We start from the raw sequence: 6,810 nt of genomic DNA, 5'->3' as shown, positions 1-6,810 counted from the left end.
TAATTAAATAAAAAATGTGTTTATAATTAATCTCGTGCTTGACGGTGAAGGAAAACACCGTGAGGAAACCTGTATCTGTCTAATTTCATTGAAATTCTGCCACTTGTGTATTCTACCAACCCGCATTGGAGCAGTGTGGTGGAATAAGCTCCAAACCTTCTCCTCAAAATGGAGGAGGCCTTAGCCCAGCAGTGGGACATTTACAGGCTGTTACTGTACTGTAATCAAAGAGTTCGGCAGTTCTTTTTTAATAGCAAAGGAAAGTGAAAATTATGGAAAACATAATTTGTCCGTCATTTTCCAGTGTCGTTGACAACAATGCCCTAGTGTCACAATGGCAGTCAGGTATGTCATTTAACTCATGCGCGGACGAGCCCTGAATACCGACCTCCGTCGACGCCAGTCGCGGTGTGGCCACAATTGTAGCGGTGTACTATTTGATTTGTTTGTGATGTTTTTTTTTATTTGTACCACAAGACTAATTGTAGTTTTAGGATTAGAATATTATTGAATTATATCAAAACAATAACTTTGTTTTAGTTTAATAATTATTATAAGGTATTACAATTTATGACGGCAACGAACATCTTTAATTAATGCTTAACTCATGCCCACGCCCATTGCGCACGATTTTAGTGTATTACATCGTCGTAATTTAGTTTTCATAAAGTACTTTTCGTAAGGGATTTCATTGTATATATCTGTTCTAATTGTAGTATGAAGATAAAATCGTCAAAATATACATACGGGTCAAACAATTTACAGTAAAGTTAACACTTTATTAAAATAATAAATATTATTTTAATTATATAATTTTAATTAAGGTTTAAGAACAAAATAAAAATATCAAATGTTATAAAATCTCTGACTACATATATTCTCGAACCAGGTATGTATGTCGTCGTTGTACTAAAATACAGTTTGTGAAGAAGAAAGCTACATTTTCGTTGTTATTTTCTAAATAGATTTTTTTTTAGATAGCAGCGCTGAGCGCTTTCTGTCGACTGATCACGGCGAGTGCTCCGAGAAATTATTCTCTATAATTCCTATTTCCCCCTTCCGTCAGAAGCTGGCTCTCGTTATCACCGCATAACTGTGACATCAATTCCATCGCGCACAAAGAAATTTGCCAACTCATTTCTTTGTCGCGCTTCCAAAAAATGGATTTTTACCAGCTTACGTGTTCCCTTCCTCCTAAAACCTGGGTTCCTTAAAACAAAGCGTGAAGAGGTATCTTGCGGGCTGGGAAGGCGGGGGCGGCTAGTGCAGAACATTCGTTCCGACTGTACTGGCCGTCGTCGCGTTTAGACTCTACTACCACTTACCCTAAGATAGATGTATAGTCATTTGCATACCTGGCAAATATTTAAAAAATATGTGATAATAAGTTTGTTTGTTCCACTTCTTGCTTAGGTACTTGCTTGCGTGTTAATTGATCTACGAAAACGCAGTCGAATATCTAAAAATAAACTTGAATAAGTTTCTTATCCTTCAATCCAAAATACATAAATACAAATAATAATGTTTGCTTATAGAGTAACTATTGATTTGGTAGTATCTAGCAATAACAGCTTGCGCCAAACCACAAATCCTATTTTTCCATTTACTTAAAAAGCTTGTGGATACGATGGGTATCACAATAGCACCTATAAATATAAATAGGACCTAGTTTGCACCTGCGGCTTCCACATTGGTAGGCGGTATACAGTTGAGGTGATAAAGATTATTTATATATAAAATTCAACATTGATCCATCTTTGGCTGTACGCTAGCACTGCTACTAAACATCGCGCGGATTTTAGTAAGAAACAAGCGATACTAATTCTTATGCGAGACATTATACTCTAACGCATGCGATAGCGTTTTATCGACGATTTCTTCCTATTGTATGCATATTTTACTTCGTTGCTTGTGAGAATTTTAGACTTATACTTAATAATAATCATGTTTATAAGCTTATTATGAAATCCGTTTAAAATGCCCTAAACGTTTGATGGAACTGTTTATGACTTTGATTTAATTATAGATATATTGTTTTTTTAGATATAAAATAGTCGAATTGTGTAATTCAAAATTGGGTTTTTCAGTCCAAGTGTATAAAAGCTTTATAAAATAATTGTTATATATAATGACATACATTTAATCATGCAATACTTGAGAGTTTTATTTTGTTATTTATATCGAAAATAAAATGTAACAATTAAATAAAATTTGTGGACCAGTACTACGGTAAGTGTCCATGTTTCGGCACCTTTAGACCCTGGTCTTAAGCGACTGTGGGATCGACGATTCAAAAATATTATGCAACCTCCCGAAAAAAATTAGCTCGCTAAAGTGAAAGTGCGCCCGGAGACATGACCAGCCCGGTCCATGTCTCCGGGCGCATCGATGGAGCCGACACCACGCTTAGGCAAATGTAGTGTAGGACGCCCTGTGACAAGGTGGACAGACGATTTAAAAAAGGTACGGGTGGGTACGGACTGCCCAAGATTGGGATGGTTGGCGTTCTATGGAGGAAGCTTTCGTCCAGCAGTGGACGGCAAAAGGCTGAAAAAAAAGGTATAAAATTTGCTTCATATATAAGTCAATAAGTAAAGTAGTACAGCTTATATAAATGTTTTATTGTTGTGTGCACAGAAACTGTGTAAATAAAATCGCCGTAAGGCCACATGCGCCGAATTATATTCTGTCACAGCAATGTTAAGACTAATCAAAAATTGTATTTGCGTTCTGATTTTAAACATTAAAAAAAATATTCTATTCAAAAAGAATATTTGCTACACAAAAAAATAAATAAAACTACATACGTATTTTCTCTACATTTGTAAAGGTTAATAAAATACACTTTAATCAAGCTACAGCTCAAAATCCATTCATTATTTTAATCGACTGTAATATCTTTGAAAAGTTGATTAATTTGTTCAGCTTTCGTTCAAACCTTCATCGTGCATTCAGGCCTTTGAACAAACTGGTACAGTAATGGTTCCAGCTAAACTGTTTGCAATGACTTGCTAAAATTGAATATGTATTGGATATGTTGCGATATATTAAGGAGGGAAAGAATAAAGGGAAGTAATACTACTTTAAAATTACAAAACGAAGGTTTCATCAAAGTAAAGACTCGTATCTTCTAATGTATTGTAGAAGCCTGTGTGTTGGTGTAATTAACTATAATTAATTATATATAATAATATATATAATTATTATAGTCAGTCAGGTTGTCTTTGTGGGAATGGGAATAGAAAAAGGTTCTACATAAAACTTTAATTTCGTAATATTGGAGATGTAAGACTTTGTAACACAATATATATATATATATATATATATATTGTGTTACAAAGTCTTACATCTCCAACAATCGCTATATACAGAAAACTTTAATTGAACCAAATTACAATTCTTTGTAACGGTCACAGAGAATAGTGTATTTATTACACAGACACCTGCGACGACGCAACCGCCATCTTCAGAAGGCCGAAGCTCTAGATTACGCGATAAGGGAACATAATATTAAAATTACCCTAGAGAACAGAGAAAGAAACTGACTCGATGCGATACGGTATATTGTCCCGCGCTGGATTCACGCATGTCAATAAAAAGATGCAATAAAATATTAATTAATTAATTAATTAAATATCTCCATCAAAGGATACACATTTACGAGTACATTACATCATGAAGTAATGTTTTAAAATATAAGTTCTCCTCCAATTATAGGAGACCACATCAAGCATATGAAACAATGAGCAAGTGGATCATGGGGTTGTTATGGTAAGGGGTTGGTCATTTAAGTCATGAACTGCACCTGCTTCAATAACGTAACAGCAGGTGCTGTGGTGATGAGTTTGAATAGATTGCCCTTAGTAGACTAGTTGCCCGATTAATCGCTAGAATTGGAACAGTCACCGGGAAAACCTGGATACGTCTGGCGCAGAATAAAGAAGAGTACGTAAAGTCCGCATTACGAGTAGTCATTTATGATGTTTATAAGATATGGTAAACTTGTTAAATGTAAGAGTTCGATTAAATTATATACGTAGTAAGAAAAGAAAACCACACGAAAGTTCAGCACTTCTGCACATTGATTACCTTATATGCGTCTATAAGTATATTATTAGCTTTATTTGTTTTTTTTATGTTATAGGTAGGCGGACGGGCAAATATATTTAACGGCTACCTGATATTAAGTCCACCACGATATAAGAAATATTAACAATTCCTTACATCGCCAATGTGCCACCAACCTTGGGAACGAAGATGTTACGTCCCTTGTGCCTGTAGTTACACTGGCTCACTCACCCTACAAACCGGAACGCATACTAAGTATTGTTGTTTAGCAGTAGAATATCTGTTGAGTGGGTAGTACCTACTCAGGCGGGGTTGCACAAGGGGTTCCAACTAATAAATTATCGTAATATTCAACGGTAATATAAAAATATGATTAAAAATATTCAGGAGAGCTTAGATAAACGTACTGTGTTGCCTTTACATTCCTTCGACCTTGAATCTTTACTCAAGATTCTCTTCTTCCATTTTAAATTGTAGTGTAGTGTTACTATAGTAGTAAATCCATATAGTCGTAGTAGATCGTAAGACAGTTTGCCACGTTGCGTGATTCTGTGGATTATTCACGGACGGTCGACGACGATGGACGGCGACGCATCGCACCGCATCGCGGCTTTTCCAACGCTGTGTGTCGACCTACAGAGGTCTTGAGATTATAATGATACATTTATCTTGAAATGATAACAATTAGCAGCTTTCATTGAAGAAGTTAATTTTTTTGAAGTTAACTTTATATTAATGTAACATTAATGCAAAATTGCGTATTAGAGCTCGTAGTCGTCGTAGCGTCGTTCGTCGTATTGAATATTAATTTCGTCATGTTTATTAATAAATAAAAAAAATTAACGAAGCTATCCAAAATAAAATCAATAATAAAAAAAAATGAGGAACTAATAATAACTTGAACGCAAAAGTCTGCCTGCGACTGTGAAATGTCATTTAAAATAAGAATATATACTTTTTTAATATCATCAGAATTCTCAAGCCATCTTGATAATAATACAAGACGAATGCAGTCACAGTTCGGTAGCGACAGCTGGTCCAGCACCTGTCGCAGCGCGTGCCTAGTCCTGCGTAGATCCTTTGAAGGGGGATCTAATAATACATACAACCTTCTTTGTCAGTTTAAAGTCGTAAGTTCATGTTTATACCCTTTGTGTATTTTTAATATAAAATTTATAATAAATCGTGTACTATATTACGATATAACAGATATGTAACACATTGAAAATGTTTTGATTATATAACCCTCGTTAGTAAGTTATTTTAATATTTTTTAAATACATTTAATGTTAAGGTCATCGTTATTGATTCACAGCTGTTATTCACGTCCAATAGGTCGTATGTGCAAGTTGCGTACTTTACAGGAGTGCATACAATTTTATCTTGTGTGTCAGCTCATTATTTCTAATTTTCTCCTCTGCTGCTTACTACGAAAACAATGTTTGTGCAAAACACATAAACTAATAAATGATAAATTAATAATATGACGTTTTGCAGTTTAAAACTGGAACATGTTTTTTTTTTATAAAGTAACGAATTTTTGTGGTGACATTAGCGAATTGTTTTTCTTTCTAAAGGTAAGGTTTTAATAATATACAAAACATATTTATTGAAGTGCGAGAGAAAACTACATTGAATTCCACTGTCTCTTTCTAGATAATTGTTAAGATACATTATTTCTAAGTTTAATCTTTACTGTTTAACTCGAGTAATTAGTATCTTTAGTTCATAAGCTATCTCATATAGAAAATGCTTCGATCTATTGCTCCGAGTTGCGTGGAAGATGGACAAACGAACAAACATACTTTCGTATTCATATTATAATTAAGGTATATTATGAATTTTTTCATACTTCACTTACAAAACTGTACTTGTTTTACATATGTCATTCAAAATAATCTCTTTCAAAAGAACTCGTAACGCTAACTCCGAAATAACAACGCGATCATTACATGGTCTGTCGGTCTGTTCGTGCCGGACCGTGACAATTGCTACGGATGTTGGGAAACTATGGTGTTCTGAGATTTCTATCTACAATATATATCTCATTATTAAGGAAAATGCTTCTTTTCGACCGGTATAAGAATCGTTCGAAAATTTTCTATCCTATGCTATCGTAAGAATAATTTACAATTAGATTTAGACACTACTTAACAATTAAATTAGATTTATGATTTTGACATTTCATGGATAAATAATATTTAAAATAACTGAAATCATATCGGTACTAAAAAAAGTACTGTTAAAATGTGTTTATAAAAAAAATCTAACGTTATAAAAAAACGGGTGCCGTTATCAACGCAATAGAACCCAAAACAATGATTGTCAGAATTTTTGTCTGTTTGTCTGTGCGTTTGTGCACGCTAATCTTAGACGACTTAACGGATTTTAGTGGGATTTTAATTAATGCATTGTGGCTAACTTCACTTAAAATTTAGCAATTGTTTTATTTCAATCGGTTTATAAATAATAAAGTTACATCGATATAAAGAATGACGTCGTACATTTATTCGATACAATTGCTATAAAATAACTGTATCTCCAATGTTAGTTGAACTCGGATCTTATCTATATAAGATTCAAATTATTTAAATGAAATCATTAGTTTGTGTAATTTTATGTCGTTTTTATTCAACTCTATGTATATTTTTATATAAGTGAATAATAATATATTTATGCAAAAATATATAGGTACGTTAGTACTGCATGAACAGTTTTTATATTATTATTTTAAATTATTAA

Source organism: Nymphalis io, chromosome 21 (genome assembly GCF_905147045.1).
Source record: "Nymphalis io chromosome 21, ilAglIoxx1.1, whole genome shotgun sequence".
Classification (NCBI taxonomy): domain Eukaryota; kingdom Metazoa; phylum Arthropoda; class Insecta; order Lepidoptera; family Nymphalidae; genus Nymphalis; species Nymphalis io.
Note: the sequence above shows the minus strand (reverse complement) of the source record.